Here is a 21134-nt window from a genome sequence, read left to right as displayed (position 1 = left end):
TAAACGCTACTCATTTTGACTTCCTCAGACTCCCAGTTCTGTATCCTTAACTCAAGGAGTCTGCTGGATTCTACCTGGTTCCGCTATCAGCACTATAGATTAGAAACTTTCTCCAGGCAGAAAGCTGGAGCATGTGTAAGACTCATTTCATTTGTTTCCCATCTCTCAGGGATTACTGCCCTTCATTGAGTAATAGCCAATATCTTGAGAACTGTTGTTTGGTTTTTCAGTTACTCAAATAGAGTAAATCTGATCCCTGTTTCTCCAGTTTGGCCTGAAAAGTTATTTAAATTCTCTAAGACTCAATTTTCTTACCTATAAAATGACAATAATATTAGTGCCCATGTCATAGAGCTGTTGCAAGGATTAAACATTTTAATACTTGACTCTGAAACACGGTAATTTCTCAATAAGTAGAAACCATCATTCTTGTAATTGTTGTTGTCACTATTATTATCAATATTACTGATGATGGTGAGGATGGTGACAAAGGTGATGATGGTGTTGGTGATGATAATGGTGATGATGGTGGTGGTGATGATGATGGTGATGATGGTGATGATGATGGTGATGATGGTGATCTATGCATGGGTTTCTGGGGTCTATAAAACTCCTGACTTTTCAGTCCCAAGCACAGTATCTGACATTTAATTGGCATTAAGTATTTGTACCTTTATCGCTTCATCCCAGACCTCTCCAGCAGATAACTACTCATCCTCTTCTTTGGAGCAGGCTAAGAATGACCTTTGAGATCTTTAACAGCCATACTTTCTATGCCTCAGAGATCTAACTGATATTCTCATCGAGCAAATTAGCATTTGCAGAAAACATATTTCACTCCAGATTTATTATGCCCCCTAAATTAATGTAACAAGGGTATTTGGAAGAGCAAACCAGAGTTTAATTCATGTGAGTCTGGAGGTCCGTTTCTGAGTTAGCTAGAGGAATTCAGAGCAGGAGAGAAAGAGCTGGTTCCAATTCTTCCCCGGTAGCCATAGGGGCAAATGGGATAGAGAACTCAGCTCTTTAAGAAAGGAAAGAAACTTACTTGGGATATGAGGTTGAAATGAAAGAAATAGTGACCTAGCCCCCCAATCCCCTTAATTTCCAATTCCTGGCCTGCAGACATCTTCCTTCAGTGTTGATGTGGTCATAGCTTTTTATGGACCAGACATCTCCCTGGGTTCTCCTGGAGGCCTGAGGAAAGCCAGCAGCTCGAGGCAGGTCACAGTATGTGTCACCTGAACAAGTAGGAAGAATTCTACGGCAGCCTCTCCCTTCCTACCTGCTTCGATCATCAGAGATAGATTCTGCTCCCCACTGTCCCTCCTGCCCGAGTGCTGCAGAGACTTATGTCTTGCGAGCTATCAACACTCCAGACACAGTCTTAAGAAGCAGGAGCCCCTTTGTGCTGCTTTATCTTGTTTAAGAAAAGTGGTTTTACTGTGTCATTAAGAATTTAAATTCTCATGCTCGAATCAGCAGTGACCACGGGTGCACTGGTTTCGCATAATAGTGCTTGCAGTTCATTAACAAGTTGTCACTTGCCCCCTTTTCATCTCTGAAAGCAAGATAATCACAAACAGAATTTTCACAAATATCTATACACTAAAAAGGACTAAGTCTGGCCCTGAAGACTGTTTTGGAGTTGATGGGGTATGAAAGAATCCAGGATGTTCAGGGAGCTAAACCTAGGGCCATCATTTGGGGCCTGTATTCATTCTTTTATTCAACAGTTACTAAGAAAAAGTCTAAGATAACCTCCTATTCTCAGATGGCTGCAGCTCAATAGGGGTATACACAAGGACATAAATTATTGGAACTCGTGGTAGAAAATGCTTAGGGCTAAGAGGTTGCATTGCATAGTGGTTTAAGATTTAGGACTTTGTGGAGTCAGACCAGGGTTCACCTACTGGTTTTGACCTTGACTAACTATGCATCCTTGCGAAAGTCATTTTATTTCCAGAGTCATTTAATTTCTCCTTGGTTTCCTCTTTTGTAAAAGAAAGAGAGAGAGAGGGAGGGCAGTTGTATGAATTAAGAAAGATGAGATACATAATGTACTTAGTACTTTGCTCCAAGTCAACACTCAGTGTAAGCTATTATTATTAATTACTTTCTCAGTCCAGAGGAGGACAAGATCTTAGATGGTTTCCCAGAGGGGGTGGTAGCCACTTGGTGGCTCCCTGCACCAGAGAGAGGTTGGAAGCTGGAGCATTCTGCTTCTGCTCCCTGTTGGCCCAAGGTTTCAAAAACAAAAGCCTCAAAATGATGCTACTTCTGTCTGGAGGCCTTATCAGCATCAGTGTGGGGTATGTAAGCTCCATGTCTTTTCTTACCTTATGCTCCTTGACAATCACAGCAACTCCTGGAGTTTGAACTCCCACCCGAGGTGCTAAGATTTCGTATTTCTGGGCAATGCAGTTTGTCCCAAACTAAATGTTCTTCTCCCTGTGACTGCAAACTCACTTATAAACAGCATCATCCTCCCAGGGATTGAAACCTCACTGACATCCTTGAGGTCTCCTTTTTCTCTTTTCCTGTACCCTATATCATCTGCCATCCTGCCCATCCCCCCATTCTGATCCCATACAATCAAGTCTTGTCAGTTTTATCTGCTGAGTGTTTCCTGAATTCATCACACAGCCATGACCCTGTGTGGATCATTGTCATCTTTCACCTGATGGGCTGCAGCAGCCTCCTCCTGGGCCCCCTGCCTCTGCCTTGTCCCCTGTCAGCCCATTCTCTACTCTGCAGTGAGGGTGACTGGCATCCACCCCAGAGAGGGTCTACCTCTCTGAAAGCCTTCCATGGCCCCCTATACAATCCCCTTCCTGTTAACCTAATATCCAATCTTGCCTTGTTTCCTAATAGAGATTTCACTTTTGCTTGAGGTGGCAATGTGCTCAGTAAAACAAACAAACAAACAAACAAACAAACAAACAAACAAAGTTACTTTCCAGACTCTCTCAAAGAGGACCAGCCTCCTGTCAAAGAGCTGGAAGCAGAAGTCTATGGAAGGGGGTTTCTAGGGGAGCCATGGTTTTCCTGATAAAAAGGGAGGGCTTAAGTGGTACCTTTTCCTCTTCCCCCTTTCTGTCTGTCACACAGAGGATTGATGACTGGAGGAGGAGGAATCATCTTGACACCAGGGAGATGAACGTCATACATTACGGTTAGTAGAGCAGGAAGCTAGGATAGAAACTGGTGTTTGTGATGACTTTCTGGAGCAGCCACAGTAACCCAGGACCGTCTAGCTCCAGACTTCCTGCTACACAAGGAAAATAAATCTCCATTTGGTTAAGTAATTGGCATCTCTGTTTCTGTCACTGAAGTCAAATTCAGTCTTAACTGATACACTCTCCCATCAACTGTAGGAGACGCTTGTAAACTTTCGTGAGCATCCAGATCCCCAGGGCACTTGAGACAATTTGGTGGGGACTTCACCCCAGCTGGTTCTCTCCTAAGTAGATCTGCAGTGGGGCCCTGTGATCAGTGTTGTTTAAAAGCACCCTGGGAGCTCCCATTACAGACGTTCCATGTAGAACAATTAGAGAAACACCCAATTCTGAAAATTACAATAAGGCAATTGAGGCAGCACACAAATTCTGGATTTATAAGGCATTTTGTGAGCTGGCCTCTGCAACTTCTCCAGTCTCGTCTCTGGCCACTCCCAGTACCTGTACTTACCACTCAGTGACTTGACTTGTGCTGTTTCCATGTCTGTGAAGTCTTTCCCACCTTCCTGGACCTGGATCCTTCCTAATCCACAAGGTGCAGCTCAGACATCCTCTCACCTGGGAAGCCTTCCATGAACTCTCAGGCTCTGCTTGTTGTCAGTCATTGAGCAGCCCTTGGAAAGTTCTGGATGGGGATAAAGTTCTGGAAGATGGGGGAGGAAAGGTGGGGCAGTATGTATGTACGGTCAGATTTTCCTGGCCCCCTGCTCCCACTCCTTTGGTCTGAATGGAGGTGAGAGGCTGGGGAAGAAGACTTTGCAGGAGTTTTTAATGTTATTGGTTTTAGTTTCAATCTTCCTTTTATAATAACTCCTGGAACCTGGAATCTGCAGCCAGAGCTGAATGCCTGCCCCAGAACTTCATTAATTTTAGTGGGCTGTTTTCTCCTTTTCACTTTTCATTTACATTTCAAGAGTTTGAGTCAATACCAGGCATAACAGAAACAATCAGATAGGCCCCAGTGGAAACCAGGAACATCTAATTAAATCCTTATGTTTGCAGATCTAGCTCTAAAGAGAGGAAAAACCAGTGTCTAGTTTGATATTTATGGAGCTCAATCATTCATTCAATCTTGCATTCACTCATTTATTCAGTCCCTCACTCTGCACTGACAAGATTCTCTTGGATACAAGTAAAAGAAACACAACTCAAGCTGCCTTAAGTCAGACAAAAGGAATTCATTGGCTCAAGTGCCTGAAAAGCCCAAGAGTTCAACCGGCTTCCCACACTGGGGGCTTTAATTATACACCTAGGTGTCTGTCTTCCTCCTCCTTTTTCTCTCCTTTCCTTTTTCCCTTCTCCCACCTCTCATCTTCCCATCCTTCAGTCAGGCTCTCTCTTTGTGCTGAGTAAAAGAGCCTCCACCAGACCTAAGTGAACATCCTAGCAGCTTAGCGACCCACGGACGAGAGGTTGCCTACTGTCCGCCCCAAGCGAAAAATCCCAGCAAGGGATCGGATCTGGCTAATGTTACATGTCCTTGCCTGAAACCAATTTCTGTAGCCAGAAGTTTGGAATAGTCTGATTAGCTAGGCCTGGGACACATGGCCAGTTGGAGAGTGTGAGGGGTCAAGTTCAGCCCCATCTAATCACTGGGAATATGTACAGGATACTGAAGACGCATCACAAACAAATTCTACCATTCTACCCATCCACCCATCCATCCATCTATTCATCCATCCACTCTTTCATCCATCCATGGATCTGTCCATCCATTTGTCTGTCTAACAAGCATTTATTTAAAGCTTTTCCTATGCTTGGCACCATACAGGCACCCATGTGCTGATCATCTACCACACAGCTAAAGAGCAGGATCAGGGCTCGGTCCAAAGTAGGTGTTCAGTAAGTTTTAAATGAATTAGTAGATGACCCTCAGTCTTAAGCCTGGGTTGCTAGAACAGTGAGGATGCCCCTGATAGAAAATGAGAGGAAAAGTGGTTCTGGGGTGAAAGGGGCTGGGCTGGGCAGAGTGCTTGAGTGTCTCAGGTTGCTCCCTGGGTGGTTGGTACCACCACTGCTCCCTTGGCAGCAGGAGAGCCAGGCGAGGATGGGAATTATCTGCTGCTTGGCACTGCCAGTCTCAGAGGCTGGGGACTGAGGCAATTATGCTGAGCCATCAAATGAATAAATATTTTGGAATAGGAGTCAGCAGGGAGATGTGATGGGATTTAAACGGTGACACAATATGCTGGGCTGCTTTTAGGAGCCCTAGTTAATGGGAGGGATGGAGAAATTGGGAAGGCAAGAGCCCAGCATCCAGGGCACTAATCAGCCAGCAACTATGTTCCTTGTTCCCTTCCTCTCCCTCAGGGGGTGCTCCCAGGGAAGGGAAGGATACTGCTCTGCTCTCTATGGAGCAGTTTTGTCCCCCAGTGTTTGAGTCATGTCACTAGGCATTCTGTGTTTCCACCAGTAATGGGAAATTTCCTGGTCAGAGAGAGATGGTCTTTGCTGTAAGGATGTTCACCGCCACACTTGCCACCCAGTGTTAGATAAATATTAGCTTCACACAGTCTGTAGGCTGAGTGGGGTGGGAGCTCACAGTTAGTTGAAGGACAGGATTATTATGAGTATTCTCAACTTTTAGTGCTTTCATCCACTTGTTCAATTGTTAATTCACTCATAAAGTTTCTCCTTCCTTCATTCATTCGCTCAACTAACCTTGGAGAGGCATGTCATGAATGGCCTGCACAGATCCCTTCTTACTGCTCCTGTGCCCTGTAGCCTCTCCTTAGGTGTGCCTTCTCTTCCAACAAGGAACATCTATGGCTCTTTTTAGGACTGTCCTTGGGAACTGACATCCTTGAAACCCCCAGGGTGACTTTAACCAATGATTGTGGAGTGCAAGAGTTAGAAAGCTCCAGACCTCTGGCCTCTAATCAGGAAAACTGTATAACTTACACTCCAGGGTGCCTACCCCTGCAGGATCAGGCTGGAGCTGCCTTCTGGGAGATTTTGTCTGAAATCACATCTTTGCCCAGAGGGCTGGGACTAGGGTGAGGCAAGTGAGGCAACAGGGTGCAGAATTTAAAGGGACACTTACTCTCAGGTTCATGCATGAAGGTCCAAACATTTTGCCCCTGGGGCTCCTCACTTGGCTCCCCCAGCCCTGCACCCTGCTTGCTGGCCTTCCTTGTCTCCCCTGTCTGCTTCCCCTACTGCTTTACGGGGTTCCCCTGGGAGTTCTTCCAGAACTACTCAAGTGCCACAAATCTTCATCTCAAGATCTGTTTACGGGAAATCTGACCGAAGTCAACTGAGTTAAGTGCTGTGTGCCGGAAACTGTCCCGCGTGCTCAGAAAGGAATAAGACATGGTCTCTGCCCTTGGAGAGCTCACAGTTTGGTGGGATCACTTGGTTCTGGGCCCTGTGTCTGCAGATAACCAAGCTCCCTCTGGGTGTAGCCTGAGGAACAGAACAGCTTACCCGAGCACTCAGTTGAGTGGCCTCACCTGCTTTGCTACTGAGTGCTGCCCAAGGCTGCTGCTTTGAGGAGAAGCCACAGCACGTGGAAAATTAAAAGCACTTTTTGAGATAATTGGCTTTGTACAGAATCCACAGATTTGCAAGCTGTAAAAGCAAAGAGATTGGCTCTTAATGAACTTATCTTACAGTATTTGGACTTGATATTTAGCACATTCCCAGCTACAGGAGGGACACCTGCGTCTTGTCACATGCGGCCTCACTGTAGAGTTAGGGTATGAGGCCAGGATGCTCTGAAGCATCTGTGCAAAGAAACCATGAAGCCCACAAGGGCTTGGAGTAAGTCCCAGAGATGCCCACCCCACCCCTAAGCTGCCAAACACACACATGGGTTGAATAGTATCCCCCCAAATCCATGTCTATCTAGAACCTCAGAAAGAGACTTTACATGGAAGTAGGTTCTTTGCAAATGTAATTAGTTAAAGATCTAAGGAGGATTCGTCCTGGAGTTAGGATGGGCCCTCAGTCCAATCACTGATGTCCTTTAAGAAGACGAGAGGACACACTTAGACCAAAGGAAGAAGGCATGTGAAGATGGAGGCAGAAATAGAGGGATGAAGTTCCAAGCCAAGGAAGGCCAAAGATTGTGGGCAGTCACCAGAAGCTAGGAAGAGGCAAGGACGGGTTCTTCCTGAGAGCCTTCAGAGGGAGCATGGCCCTGCCAACACCTTGGTTTTGGATTTCCAGCCTCCAGAATTGTGAGACAATGCATTTCTGTTGTGTGAGGTCAACAGGTTCGTGATGATTTGTGATGGTACCCTAGGAAACTCATAGAACCCCAGAGCCTCTTAGGAGAGTTACAGAATGGACGCCCAAGTGAAGTTACAAACCAGAATCCAGGCAAGTTAGAACCATGGACTCGGGATCAAAAAATTGCCAGAAAGTGGCAACTGACTAGCAACCCCCTAAGGGGCCCCTCCGACTTCTCACTAAATCCTTACAACTGGGCAGGAAAAAAAAAAGAGAGAAAAAGAAAATTCCCAACAATGAGGAAAACTAAGGTAGACTCTCAAATTACGGCCAGAATCTGCGAGGAACTGACAGGAATTCAAGGCTGCTGATGCTGGGTCGGGGTGGGGGGTGGGGGGGGTGCTGGGAAAAAACCTACCCAGCCTTAATGCAAGGGATACTCTCCTGCGGTCCAGGTAAAAGGGACTGCCAGGCATGCTGTGCTGTAGAGAAGAGCCTTTCCCACTTGGATGCACAGACTCCAGAGCTGTGAGAAGTAAATTTCTGTGGTTTAAGCCGCTTAGTCCGTGGTATTCTGGTATAGCCGCTCAAACGGGAACACCATTAGTGGGCGTTGAGGGAGGATGCAAGGCTGGAGGAGAGAAGGAGGGTCTTGCTCGCTCCTGTTTGCCTGTGATCCTGTCAGTGCTGCCACAGCAGGATAGCCCTTGGTCCTACACTAACAGCTGGTTCCAGTTTCCAGATGCTCTAGCCCTCCCAAAGCCAGCCCCACGGCACCCCCTGCGAGGTGCCAGCAGTTGCATCCCCTCCCCAGAGGTCTGTGTGGCCCCACCGCTGAGCCACTAGGCTCCACCGTCCCCAACTCTTTTCCTTTGCTCCCCTAGACCTAGGAGTGGTCTTTGCTCCCTGCAGTTACTCTCTCTGCACTAAACCTCTGTTCCTTTTGACTTTCTAGTCCACTAGGACTCAATAACGCAGTCCCTGGTATTAAATTATCTGTATTGAAACCACAAGGTTGTTTTTGTTTTCCTGACCCTGATGTCCCAGATGGGGGCTCCTCCAGCATCTTGGATCTTGCAGTAGTGGTATGGGCAGAGTCTTGGCCATCCTGCAGTAGACACATGGTCTGAGCAAGAACTGAGCAAGCCTTTGTGCTGTGACCTGGCAAGATTCCTGAGGTCTTTTTTTTTTTTAAGGAGCAAAAATCTATCGTATATTGACTAACATAGAAGCCATGACGTCACATTGTCCTCCACCTGGGACTGTGCTGAGAGGACTGTCTCACCAGGCTGGTGGGCAGACAGCTGCACCCAGAGCAAGCCACACACTCTGGCAATTTTACAAATATCCCAAAGTCTGGACAGATCTTACTGTGTTTGAAATTGAGTAAAAGAGAAAAACCTGTGGTTTAGGTATGAATATTTTATTATATAAATGGTTTTATAAATAAGGAAAAGACAAACACCTCTATAGAAAAATGGCCTAAGGTACATATGGAAAAATGCTCAATTTTACCAGTAATCAAAAAGCAAAAAAACCCTCAGCATATGTGGTGCCACTGTTATGGGTTGATATGGTGTCTCCCCCAACCCAACCCCCTAAAAAAGCATAGTGAAATCCTAACCCGCAGAGCTTCAGAATGTAATCTTATTTAGAAATAGGGTCATTGCAGGTGTAGTTAGTTAAGATGAGGTCACGCGGGAGTAGGGTGGATCTCTACTCCAATGTGATTGGTGTCCTTGTAGTAAGATGGCCATATGAAGACAGAGACACCAGGAGGAAGTCATGTGATGGTTACGGTGGAGATTTGATATGCGAGCTAGGGAACACCAAAGGCTGTCAGCAAACCCCTAGAATCTAGGAAAAGGAGGAAGGATTCCCCTCGAGTTTCCAGAGGGAGTATGGTCGTGCCAACACCTTAACTTTGGACGTTAGCCTCTAGAACCATGAGACAATTAGTTTCTGTGATTTTCGGTCACACCGTTTGTGGTGCTTTGTAAGGACAGCCCTGGGAAGTGAATAAAACCATTTTTACTTTCCACGTTGGTAAAGAATGAAGAGAATAACTTCCCCAGGGCTTAGTAGAGTGTTCGTGAGGGGTGGTAATAGACACTCTTACACACTGCTGATGAGAGATTGTGCTTCTTCGATGGGTGAATTGGCAAAAGGTATTAGTAACAACCCTAAAAAAAAGAATATACCTTTTGACCCAGCAGTTCATATTTCCATAAATTTATCTGGAGAACGGAGAAGATAAAAAGATGATTATAGCTACACTGATGATAGGGGAAATTAAAAATCTAAGAGTACAAAACAGGGGGCTGTGAATAAATCACGGTGTATCCTTTGCAGTCGTTAAGAATGATGATGTATTACCATAGAAAGGGATTTACAACAGATTGTAGGAATGATAGAGAAATTCAAGTGATAAAGTACATGTATAGGATGATCCTGTTTTTCATAGGGAAAGATGTATATATTTACATATATACGTATGCAAAGAAAAATGTCTCCAGGGTTTAGTAAAGTACTTGGCCATTAACAGATACCTGATACACATTTACTAAATAAGTTAATAAATAATTAAATGAATAAAGGCTATAAACCAAAACATTAGCATTAGTTTTCTGTAGGTAGTAAAATTATGGGTGATCTTTTTTTTTTAAATGTGTTTTTATTATTTTTGAATTATATCTATTTTCTGATTTTTATACGCTAAGCCTGTATTACATGTACATTAAGAAGAAAAAGAAAGAAAAAAAACCCTTGGGTTTCTGTTTCAATGCTATCAACTTTTTTTTTTTTTAATCACAACGCCCCACCCCCACCCCTTGCTGCCTCAGTCCCCAGCAAGAAGAGGGGATTAGATTAGTGACCTCCAGGCCCTTCCCTGGTGGCCTAGCAGAGGAGTGGGGTTATGGATGACGCTGTAGAAGAGGAAACAGGAATGAAATAGAACTGGGAACAGAAAGATTTCGCAGGAGCCCAATGAAAGTGTGTAGGTGAGGGAGCCACTGGCTGTAAATCCTGCTGGAGCCTCAGAGGCCAGCAGGAGGCACGGTCAGAGCTGCCCAAACACATCAGCTTAAGGGGGCCTGAAGCCATCTCACATCTGAATCCTGGTTTATTAAAAAGCCAGCAAAGAAACGAAACAAACAAGAATAGCAAGGAAGGAGCTAAAAGCTACCTGAACCAGTGTTAACTTAGAAAAACCTAAAAGGCTGACTTTTGAGAGCTATGAACTCTCAGGCTTACTGCCGTCACTTTGGAAAACAATTTAGTAGTTCTTCAAATGGTGAATCATAGAGTCATCGTATGACCCAGAAGTTCTACTTCTAAGAGAAATGAAAATGTATGTCCACTCCAAAAACCTGTACATGACTGTTCCAAACAGCGTGATTCATGATAGCCAAAAAGTAGAGATTCCTGCGTGTGTCTAAGTGTGAGAAGCCCTGCACACATCTGGTTGCCTGAATCTGAGTCCCTCCGCCACCTGTCTTAGGGAAGGACCCTGAGAGAGTCATCGTGTTTTTTCAACTTCAGTTTCCCATCTCTAAAATTGGGAGAGTCGAAGACCATAACACTGGAAGCACAGTAACTTTCAATATTTGTTATTAACCATGTGTATTAGTTTCCCGTGCCTGCTGTGACAGATTACCACAAACTGAGTGACTTAAAAGGACAGAGGCTTATTCTCTCCCAGTTTGGAGGTCAGAAGTCCAAATCAAGGCATTGGCAGGGTGGGCTCCTCCTGGATGCTCTGAGGGAGGATCCATTCCATGCCTTTCTCTTAGCTTCTGGTGGCTGCTGGCAGTTTAATTCCAGCCTCTGCCCTTGTCTTCACCAGGCCTTCTTCCCTGTGTCTGTGTGTGTCAAATCTCCCTAATCTCCCTCTTTTCTCTCTTATGAGGACACCAGTCATTGGATTTAGGGGGGGATATTCAATTACAGCTTGTTATGTGTAGATTAATTGCAAAAAAGTTGCAGTTGTTCCCTTCCCTGTATCCATGCTCCTTGTAATGTGACTTTGCAATTCCTCTCATCAGGAAGTAGAGTCTATTCCCCTTTCCCACACCTTTAATCTGGACAGGGCTTGTGACTTGCTTTGCTAACAGAATGTGGTGGAAATGTGGTTCTGTGCTCTCTCTCGCTCTCTCTCTCTGTCTCAATTTCTCTTGGATGGCTGCCTCCAACATAGGAGCCAGGTCAAGTTAGCCGAGTAGAGGATGAGTAACCACATGGAGCAGAAAAGAGGCATCTCAGCTGAGGTCAGCTAATCAGACTCCAGCTGACCCACCAGCTGACTGCAGACGCATGTGTGAACCTAGCCAAGATCAGCCAAGTGGGCTCAGAGCAGCAGAAATACTCAGCTGACCCCCAAATAAGTGTTTACTGAAATGTTGTGGTTGTTTGTTATGCAGCACTATTATGGCAATTGATGACTGTTACATGTTATCATAAGAAGATAAGTAAAACAGTATAACAGCACGTTTCAATCTAGTAATTGCAATCTCAATAGATTATTCAAATTTCCCTGGAATGTAAATTCCATGAGAACAAAGACTTTTTGTGTTTTATTTTCCACCGCATCCCCACTTCTTAGAATAATGCATGGCGCTTAGTGTGTATTCGGTAAATGTTTGTTGCATAGATGGATGAAATCCTGGCCCTGCCTCTTAAAGGCTTAGATTCATAGCCTTAGTTTTCCTATTTACTAAACGGGGATGATTCAGAGACCTGGGAGAGTTGACATGAGTGTTAAATGAAGAAAGGAACATAATGCACCTGAGACAGCAAGCTCTCAATATATAGAAGCAAGCATTATTTGCAATAGAGTGGCCTTAATCTTTTGGGGTCATGGACATAATTTAGAGAAATAGAATACTGATATACACACACATGGAAAAAAATATGTGCACGATTCCAGGAACTTCGAAGATGCACTGAAGCACAAGCCTCAAGTTAAAAACCCACAATTTAGAGATGTTTATAGATGTCAGTTACCTTTGTTATGTCCACCATCAGTAACACCTAATAAACGCTCAATAAGAAGGTACTGCTGAATGAATTTGTACTGAAACTGGATCAGCCCTCCCTGAAATTCCTCAGCCAATGACCATCTCAGCCCATCACTTGAAAGGAAAGAGGAATGACCTTGGCTTACTCTGACAAGCAAGAACAATGGCACAGAGCTTACTCCACGTGACCAGCAGAGGCCCCCACAGTCTCCCTGGGCCACCCTGCCCAACCTTCTCACAGTCTGGTTAAAAACAAAACAAAACAAAACAAAACAACAACAACAAAAAATAAAAAAAAAAAATTCTCCTCCTTTCCTCCAACTCCAAAATCAGAACACTGTGATTCTGAGATGTAACTGAAATCTCCTTCTTGCTACACTGCCTTTTAATTAGGCATCAAAAAGCCCAGGAGATGATACGGCTCCCTTGTAATGGTGTGCTCCAGAAAATTACTGCCATAGGATTGAATTAAAGAAATGTTATTCAACTGATTCGTCGGGCATGTGTCAGTGGGGTTGGGATAGCATCACGGACGGTCAATGCTGCTACTGTTGTTGACAGAGTGAGGCATGAACACACGTCCTTCTGGAAGGTTACTGATGAGACAAACTAATTCTCATGAAATAGTTAGGAGAGGCTGGGAATTGGGACATAAGGATTTTCACCCATCAGTGGTAGAGGAAGAGGTATCTCATATTAGTTGAGAGTATACTATTGTGGGCTGAAATTGTGTCCCCCCCAAATCCATATATTGAAGTCCTAACCCCCTAGTACCTCAGAACATAACCATATTTGGAGATAAGGTTGTTAAAGACATAAAGAAGTTAAAATTAGGGTAAGCCCTAATCCAGTATGATTTGTGTCCTTATAAGAAGAGGACGTTTGGGCACAGACATGCCCATGGACACAGAGGGAAGTCCGTGTAAAGACACAGGAAGAAGACAACCACACGCCAAGGAGAGAAGCCACAGAAGAAACCATCCTGCTGACACCTTGATCTCAGACCTCCAGCCTCTAGAACTGTGAGAAAATAAAGTTCTGTTGTTGAAGCCCCTCAGCGTGTGGCACTCTGTTACGGAAACCCTAGCAAACTAATACACACACTCTATGCCAGGCGAGTGCCTGGCATATACCATTACATTGGATCCTCATTGCATTCTTTGTTAACCTGCATTTAATGGGTGAGGAAACAGACCAGGGGGTTAGTCACTTGCTCGAGGTCTTATCAGCTGGCAGGTGGCAGAACCAGGATTCGAATCCAGGTCATTCTGACTCTGATGCCGGCCACCCATTGCTCAGCTGCATCAAATTGAGATGAGGCGAAAAGGCAGCCACTGGCCTGTGTGCATTCTGGAAGTCCCTTCCAATATAAACAGTCTATGGTTTGTATGCTGTGGAGGTGCAGACATATTTTTAGCAAGCTCTGGTGTCTGTCATACCCTTGAAAGATTGCCACCCTCACTGAGGATTCTTTATGAAATACAAGTGCTTCTATAAATCTTTGAGAGCTGTTAGAGAAGGTGCCTGGTGCTCCTTGAGGAAGAATCGGAATCCGCACCTGCAAATTGATGGCTCTCTGTTGCTTCTAGGATACTGTTCAAAACTGCTTAGCTCGGCATTACACATCTGTCATGATTCGCCTCTGCCCACCTCCTCTCCAGCCAAATTGCTGGCCACATGCTTGCTGAAACCAACTATGCAGAACTTCCTTGCAGCGCCCTGAGCAATTTGCATACTTTCCTGCCTTTGTGTCTTGTTCATGCTGTTCCTTCTGCCCAGAGTGTCCTTCCCACTTTGTCCATTTTCTATGGGTTGGCCACCACCCTAAGGTGACCCCACAATGAGTCACACTCTTGTATAGTCCCCTCCCCTTCAGTGTGGGCAGAACCAGTGACTTGCTTCTAACCAATAGTATATGACAAAAGTCATAGGATGTTCCTCTTTTGATTTGGTTACCTTATATGACAAAGATGATGGGATGGGACTCCTAAGATTACCTAATATTATAGATGACTCTGTCTTAGCACACTGGAGAGAGAGACTCCCCTGCTGGCTTTGAAGAAGTCAGTTGCCATGGGTGGGCCATGTGGCAAAAAACAAAACAAAACAAAACAAAACAAAAACCTGTGAGTGGCATCTAGGTTCAGAGAGCAGCCTCCAGCCAACAGCCAGCAAAAAGGTGGGGCCTTCAGTCACAGTGACACAGAGGATAAACTCTGCCATCAACTGAGGAAGTTTGGAAGTGATCCTTCCCCAGTTGAGCCTTAAATGGGAATACAGCCCTGCCAACACCTTGACTGCAGTCTTTTGAGATACTGAGCAGAGGAATCAGCTCAGACTTCTGACACATGGAAACTATGAGATAATAAATGTGCGTTATTTAAGCTCCCAAGTGTGTAATAATTTGTTACACAGCAATAGATAACTAATACACTCTATTAAAACACATAGCCAGTGTTATTCTTCATATATTATTCCCAACTAGATGGGAGCCATGAGAACAAGGACTAGAGTTCAGCTCCTTCAGACCCCACACAGTGCCTGGTACACAGTAGGCACCTGATACATGTTTGTTGACTAGATGATTATGATCTTTAAGGTTCCACCTGGTTTTTTAAAAATCACTATAATTCTAGGATGTTGAAACTCCATGTACAGTTACCTTCATATAAGGTCAATGAGAATATCCAATTTCCAAGGAATAAAGAAGAATGCAGAGAGCAAGCATTCTTCTGTAACAGTTACAGAGTCTTTGACACAATCCGCCAAGCAGTTGGGCACACTGGGCCCTGTAAGTGTAATAATGATGTCTGCCGAGTGTCTTTGAAGATGGTCAAAGTCAAAGGCAAAATCACAAAACCTGCTGAAAGGCAGCTAGGCCCATTAGTTGCTATTTGAAACCTGGAGGCAAAGAGGCATTAAGAGCCTCAAGCCAGTCAGAGGAAGTCATCCGTCAGCCACGGAGCCAGAGACAGAATTCTGAGTCTGAATCTGCTCAGAACCCCCAGAAGACTCTTCATGCCTCCCCCTCGTCCTTGTCTTCCTCTCTCCTCCTCCTCGTCTGCCCTAGAAACAAACACATAATTCTTAGAACCAGAAGTACCAGCAGATCCCTGCCTCCAAGCCCCTCATTGGACAGATGGGAAGACTGAGGCTCGGAAAGGTCTTGGCCAACCATGTATAGAGAGACCAAGAATAGCATTCTTTTCCAGAATCTCCTGAAGATTGAAGTTAAAGATAAAAACACACAGCAGTTTCCTTGAAGATCAGTGAGGACATTCGGCAATTAGCCAGAAATTCAGGCACCTCACTATTAAAACACAAAAAGTTTTACGAGATCTGTACAGATAAGCAAAGCTAAGGAGTTATTTTCTCAAAGCTATTCTCATAGCAGCCCAGAGCAGCACTGGTCCCCAGCATGGCGCTCACTGCTTTGCATGCATTAGCTTCACTAGCCTTCCAACTATTCCGTTTTTTTATAGCCCTTTTTATAGCTTTCTTTTTTTAATAAATGAAGAAACTGAGGCTCAGAGAGGTGATGTGATTCCTCCAGGGTCACGTAACCAGGAATTATTTAACCAAGTCCGTCTGCAGTACTGGTTCTTTGCTGTGATGCTGAAAGAAGGCTCAGAGAAGGGGATGCCAGCTGGGGAGCCTTGCCTGGGACCCTCACATTGGAGCTCATCACACTACCACACACCCCCCCACCAACCATTAGTACATTTGATGCACACAACACATCAGCTCCTGACTGTCAGCTCCAGCAGGGCAGGAACCATGATGGTCTTGTTCCTGCTGGATCCACAGAACATTGCCTGGAAGAATGAAGGAGGAGCTAAGGGAAGTTTGAATGATGAATGAATGGACATGAGTGAAGGCCCCAGTTAACCATGCTGATGTGTGCACAGCAAGGGTTTTTTTTGCTGGGAGCTTCTCTAACCTGAACCAAGATGATGTGTGGAGCGAGTGTCCCAGTGTAACCAATATATAATCCCCTGATTAAAGAAGCTCTTGCAGACTTCGTAGCAATCGGATTACAACACAGCATGCCTGATAAGGTCACTTCCACTGCTCTGCCTCTTTCCAGCCCACAGGTCGGCTCCCTGCCATTTTTTTATTGCCATCATAGTTTGCTGTTTCCCCAAAGCTGTGTGAGAGAAGTCAGCCTCAATCCCATCTGTCATAATACAAGGTAAAAAGAGAGTGCATGGTGGGTGGCTAATGACACAAAATTTGAGGAAACCATGTCATAGCCCAGACACTCAGTTTCTTCATCTGTCAAGTGGGGATAATAATAACCATTTCACAGGATTGTTGTGAGGAGTAAAAGAAATGGTGCCTGTAAAGGGCTTAGCTCTCTCAAAGGACTCAGTAAAATTTCCCTTCAGGTACTAATGAGAAAGCCTAGGACAGGCACCTCTGGCTGTCAGTGAGAGTGTGGACAAGACAATGACCTTCTCGGGCCCTTGACTATCCTATTTGTAACACAAGCGTGGGAGAAGGCAAGAACTAAGGATGCATTCAACAATAATTACTAAGCACCGACTATGTGCTTGTCCTGGAACAGAGCACTGGACACAGAGGTCAAGGAGCTATGGCCCTGTTCTTGAGGGCCTCCCGTATGGTAAGAACTTTAACCAAGACAGATCAAGTGGGAGTGCCTGGTGAGTGCCACACAGGGTGATAAGCAGTTTGCATACCTGAGTTCAATCAATATTCATAGTAATGCCAATGACAGTGCCACTCTCCCCATCTTACAGGTAAGGGCGCTCAGGTGCAAAAGACCTCCATGATTTGCCCCCGTCACACAGGTAGCAAATATCAGAAAAGGGATGAGAACCTGGAGATCAACTCTGTGCTTTAACACCTTTCCAGCACAAACATCACATGATTCTCCGTTACCATGAGACAGACTCTTTAGAGATTACACCCAGGCCAAGATAAATACCTGTATCTCTCCTCTTTTCCTCATGTTTTTGTGCTTTCTCTTTTTCTCGCCTCCCTCTTATCTCCCCGCACTTCCACCAATATTGTCTGTATTATCTACCAGGCATAGAGGCGAAAGTGTCCCTCTTCTCTGCCGATACCATCCCCACTGACATTGCAGGGAAGAGACAGGCTGTGGTCCTGGAGCAGAAGCGATAACTCCAGTTGCTAACCTCCTTTCTTTAGGGATCCCAGAGCTGGGGGAGGCTTCCTAGGACACCTTCTACCAGAGAGCTTTGAGCATGCCCCTCCAGGCTGTGTCCAGGCTGAGAGCCCTGGGAATCCCTCAGTCCTCTCCATCTCCATCTCTCTCAGTGATATCTTTGTATTAAATCCCTGCTCATTCTTTCCACCACAAAATGTCATCATACCAACCTGGAATCATTAATATGTGGCTTGGTTTTAACCTCTGACATTCCCAGCCCAACTTTCAAGAAAATGTGGTCTTCGTGCCATTCCCATCTGGGACCTTTTAGCATCTTTGAACCAAACACTTGGGAGGCCATGCATCACAGTGATTGAGTGAGAATCCTGGAGCCAGATGGCCTGGGTTCAAATCCCCACTCTTCCTTTAACTACCTCTGTAACCTTGGGGATAGTTATGTCCCTAGGTCTCAGTTTTCTGTCCGTTTTACCAGGATGGTGGTGGTGGTGGTGGTATCTCTCTCTTTATAGAGTCATTGGGAGGATCGAGTGAGTTAAAATACAAATGTTTAAAATAATATCTGGCACTCAATAAACATTACTACATTTTTCTATATGTCCCATGGGAAATATATCTCAAATTTAATTAATCTCTATTGCCTTCTAAGGATACATTCCAGTTGATAAGAGGGAAGGGGAGAAGCTCCAAATAACTATGAAATAGAAAATGGATTTTAAAAATTGCCATAGAAAATAGGAGAAAATTACTAACAACGTTAGGACACCCTATGTTGCATCATGCTTTCATTTACTGTGCAGGACGTGGTGCTTACAGCTGCCCTCTGGAGAGACAGGGAAGGTCTAGAAACTCCATTTTATAGATGAGCAAGGAAGCCATCTGTCATGGGTCACTCAACTAGTAAAGGGACACACTGAGACTGGAATAATGGTTTTCCGCCTGTTACCCAGACTGCAATTCAACATGTCTCTTGGTTAAAACAAACACTTGAGAAATAACCAACCAACAATCCAGTTCAACACAAAGTACTTCTGAGTTGAATATGATTCACTCTTCTTCCCTCTGTCTTTTCAACTTCTCCAGTGAGTGCAAGTTTCCAGGAACATTCATAGGAGAAGGGCATTGATTTGCTAGAGTTGGGGAAGAATAATGGGCTATATTAAAAGTAGCTTTGGTGAAGACAGCCAAGGGAAGCCTGCAGCCGACACAGGAGTATTATATTTTCTTTCTGAAGAGGGCAGTATGCAACCAAGGCCAGGTCTGCTCACGTGCTCAGGGTTTCCTTCCAGGTCTTGAAGGCCAGAGGCAGTGTAGCCCACAGGAGCCCAGGCATCTTGGGTTTCCAAGAGCTTATTTCTGAACCACAAACACATCTTCAGACATGAAATAGGATTCTTGACGTTTGAGCACAGTTACACACTGCCTTGCATCCAAGTGTACACAGCGCAAACTGATACAAAGCAGGTTATGCCAGATGGATGGAAGAAATCTCAATGAGTTCTCTTTCCATGCTCTTGCACTTGTCTGCCCCTCCCCAACATCGGCCTCTATGACATTAAACGACAGCACAGCATGCCTGAGGGTCTCTGATGTTTGCAGAAGAAAGTGTTTCTTTTTCTACTAAGATGTGTGTGCAACAGTAGTTTCTGCTGCCTAAAGCAAAATACCTTCTCCCAAATATCCTTCGCACAGAAATAAAATGTTGAGAAGGGGGATGTTAGCTCCTGGGATGCATTTATCAAGCCAATCACAGTAATTATAATTAGAACACAAACTAAGTGAAAGCTTAGCATGAAATACATTTGCAGAAAACCTGAACTGCATACAATTAAGCCCTGCTTGGTGGCATTTTGAGGTATGCCATTAATATACTTTGGGGGGGGGGAGATTGATTTTTTTCTTAAATACCTTTGGCTAGTTTAAAGGCTTCAGTGGCAATTAAGAAGGAAAAAGTACACACATTATTAACTGCTACACTTAGGGCTGTCAGACGGATGTCCAATGTAGCTTTAACTTGCTGTTTAAGACACACAATCAAGTATGTTCACTGGGCATTAATTTAACCTAGGTCTGTTCTGGGGGATTGAAGAAGAGAATTGACAATTGGTGGTGGGTGGATAATATGGCTTCAATTCCTGGCCTCAGCTGTGGGAAGGCACTAAGCTAACAGGGTTGAAAATCCCTCCATGGTTCCCCATTGTCCAGAAGAGAAAATCCATTCCCTTTAGGGGCCTTCATTCAGGTGTCACCTCTTTGATTGATAAAGTCCTTACCATTTTCTCCTCCCCTAAACCTGGTTTCTTTCAGCCGTTACAACACACATCATACTAGTTTTTAACTTTATTTACGTGGTCTTTCGCCCCTGCTAGACTATGACCTCCTTAAGGTAAGAGATTTCATCTTTTTAACTGGGGCCTGTGGCACCCAGCATAAGATCCAGGACAGACTAGGTACTTGGAAAATGTTGAATGGAGAGTGATCATATAAGCAAATGAATGAATGAGTGAATGAATGCTCCATCCTTTTGGGTCCAGCTGAAACCTACTCCAGTGACACCCTGTCTCTGCCTCTCAAATAGAAGTCAGGTGGTTCTAGATTAGCAATCCAGAATATTTTCAAGGAAAATACAGCTTTCTATAGGAGATAGCTTAGGAGAGACAATTCAGGTTGGAGAGGATGTGTGTGAGGGTGTGTGTGTTTGTGTGTGTGTGTGTGTGTTGAGGGCTCCTTAGAAAGCCGCCTCTGAATATAAGCACAAGCTTCACTTAGACTGTATTTGGGGGAGTAAGGTGGGAAGATACTCTAGGCCATGCCTTGGAGTATCTCCCCATTTGTTTTGGAATGGACAGGCATGGAATACTTTCTTCCCAACCCGCTTCCTATACATTGTTTAAAAATGTTGATTTTGAGATAATTGCAGATTCACATGCAGTTGTAAGAAATAATATATAGACATCCGATGTACCCTTCACCCAGTTTCCCCCAATGTTGACAAGGCCACAGCCCGGATACTGACATTGATATAATCCACCCACCTTATTCTGATATCTCCAGTTTTATGTTTTATATGCATGTGTGTATTGGGGGGTCGGTGGGTATTGTGTCCACTTTACATTTGTGAAAACGTTTTCCCCACCTACTGGAGAGCGGGCAGGTGTCCAGTCTGCTCTACCTCTGCACTGGTGTGGGCTCCCGCAGGCATCGGTATATGCTTAAATAGATATCTTGCACACAGTAGGTGCCCAAAAGTCGCTCATATATACATGTGAACTTGAATGTTGGTGCGTACAAGAGCTCAAGTTTTAAGGTAGAAAACTGAGCCTGAAGCATTTAGTATTTTAGGGGCAAAAAGTTGGTTATTTTTCCCCACAATTGTGAATTAGCTAGCTGGCTCATTGCTCCAGACTCATCATGATGAACACGCTTCGATCGCAAAAGAGCACAGTTTTTGCGGTCCAACCCGGACCCAAGGCTGGAGCGGTGAGGGAACTCTCACTGCCCCTGGAGCTCCTCCCACCCCTACCCCCACTTGCACCCCTTTCTTCCCTGGGGCTG

The sequence above is a fragment of the Camelus bactrianus genome, chromosome 4, assembly GCF_048773025.1.
Source record: "Camelus bactrianus isolate YW-2024 breed Bactrian camel chromosome 4, ASM4877302v1, whole genome shotgun sequence".
NCBI classification, from domain to species: Eukaryota; Metazoa; Chordata; class Mammalia; order Artiodactyla; family Camelidae; genus Camelus; species Camelus bactrianus.
Note: the sequence above shows the minus strand (reverse complement) of the source record.